The 2,077-nt window shown below is 36.7% G+C and overlaps 1 non-coding gene across 1 annotated transcript; it reads left to right on the top strand.

The window, feature by feature from the left end:
* The first annotated feature begins 1,523 nt into the window (after window positions 1–1,523).
* Window positions 1,524–1,630, top strand: LOC138840850 (U6 spliceosomal RNA). Its single transcript, XR_011376244.1, has one exon. It is a non-coding gene; the product is annotated as a U6 spliceosomal RNA (small nuclear RNA).
* The last annotated feature ends 447 nt before the right edge of the window (window positions 1,631–2,077 follow it).

Below are 2,077 nucleotides of genomic sequence, written 5' to 3'. Positions count from 1 at the left end.
TAGCTCAAGTGGTAGAGTGCTTGCCTTGAGTTGAAGAGCTGAGGGACAGCGCCCAGCCCCAAAGTTCAAGCCCCACGACTGACCAAAAAAAAAAAATAAATTTAGGTGTGGACATTTATCAACACTTCTGACTCAGACTCTATTTGATAATTTTTTAAATAAATACTTTGTTCTTAATTTTCCTCTTTGTAAATTAATATGCACCTATAAAAATTGGTTTGGCCATCCAAGTAACCTTCTCAAAGTACCTCCTAATGATGTTTTACAAATAGTTTTACTAGGGCTGGGAAGGTGGCTCAGCGGTAGAGCGCTTGCCTTGCATGAATAAGGGCCTGGGTTCAATTCCTCAGCACCACATAAACAAAAAGAAAAAAGCCGGAAGTGGTGCTGTGGCTCACAAATGGTAGAGCGCTAGCCTTGAGTTGAAGAGCTGAGGGACAGCACCCAGGCCCCACGACTAAACCCCTCCAAAAAAGTTGTACTATATTTCAACAAGTAAAACAATGCTACAAATAAAGAAAACAATAATTAAATGTTAATAATTAATAAAATAAAAAACAAATATTATCACTGTTTTCCCTATTTGAAGTGTACTACATATTAGATTTTATTATTTGCTCATAATTCTGTACATTTAACACTGACTGAGGTTGTGATGTTCAAGAAGAGTTTTATAGAATATGAGTAGTCTTTAAAGCTACCCACTAAGATTACTATTTATGGCTCTTCTCATTATTTGTTTATGGCTTATATCATCATTTTTCCTCATTAACTTATAAACTGAGGAAGCCCTAAAGTTTTAACAGACCGTGTAGTTAACAAAGTGTTAACACTTCATTCTGCTTCTTTACACAAAAACTTTGCAACTTCTCATTAATAAAGTTTCTCGAAACTCTGAAATGTACATACTTAGTAGTATATGTCTGCTACCATAAATCTTAAATACTTTTAAAAAGTTTTATATCTGACAAACAGTCCTAATTTTGGCATATGTAAACAAATTCCCAAAATTAAATATATTTAATACATTAAAAATTTTAACAAACCTTAACGCTTGGTGCAGTGTTCATTATGACAGGTGCCTTGTATAGAATAATTGAATCCTCCTCCTACACATTTCTTGAACAACAAATATCTGGGATTATTTTGTTTTTGACATGTCAATCTTGACTTTATTCTTAAATTTGTGCTTATGTAAGAAATTTATGGTTCTAAAATTTCATGACAATTCTTTTGAACTTATTTTTTGTTGAATTGTCTAGTTTAATAAAATCCAACTGCACTTTTTTGGGGGGGATCCATTCGTGGGGCCTGAACTCTGGGCTTGGGCGCTGTCCCTCAGCTCTTCAGCTCAAGGCTAATGCTCTACCACTTGAGCCACAGCACCACTTCCAGCTTTTTTCTTTTTGCTTATGTGGTGCTGAGGAATCGAACCCAGGGCCTCATGCATGTAAGGCAAGCGCTCTACCACTGAGCCACCTTCTCAGCCCCCACAATTGCACTTCTGATATAAAAAATATTCTGTGCTCAATTCAGCCACACATACACTAACATTGGAACGATACAGAGAAGTTTAGCATGGCACCTGTGCAAGGACGATATGCAAATTCGTGGGGCGTTCCATATTTTTACAACAACAGATGCTGGAGGGGATGTGGCCACAAGGGAACCATACAACATTCTTGGTGGGAGTGTAAACTTGTTCAACCACTTTGGAAGACATTATGGATGTTCCTCAAAAGATTCCACATAAAGCTCCCCTTTGACCCAGCAATCCCACTTTTGGGGATTTATCTAAATGATCACAAACAAGACCATACTAAAACTACCAGCAAAACTATGTTTATTGCAGCATTTTTTTACCATAGCTAAGATATGGAACCAACCAGCTGTCCCCACTACATGAATGGATCAAGAAAATGTGGTGTATATACACAGAGGAATTATATGCCTCCATCAGAAAGAATGACATTGCCCCATTTGTTAGGAAATGGAAAGATTTGGAAAAAAAATTTATTAAGTGAAGTAAGCCAAGTCTAAAGAAACAGGTCCCATGGTTTCCCTTATTTTCAATAAC

The sequence above is a fragment of the Dipodomys merriami genome, unplaced genomic scaffold (genome assembly GCF_024711535.1).
Source record: "Dipodomys merriami isolate MVZ:Mamm:240054 unplaced genomic scaffold, mDipMer1.0.p SCAF_302, whole genome shotgun sequence".
In the NCBI taxonomy this organism is placed as follows: Eukaryota; Metazoa; Chordata; class Mammalia; order Rodentia; family Heteromyidae; genus Dipodomys; species Dipodomys merriami.
Note: the sequence above shows the minus strand (reverse complement) of the source record. Positions and strands in the feature narration are given on the sequence as shown.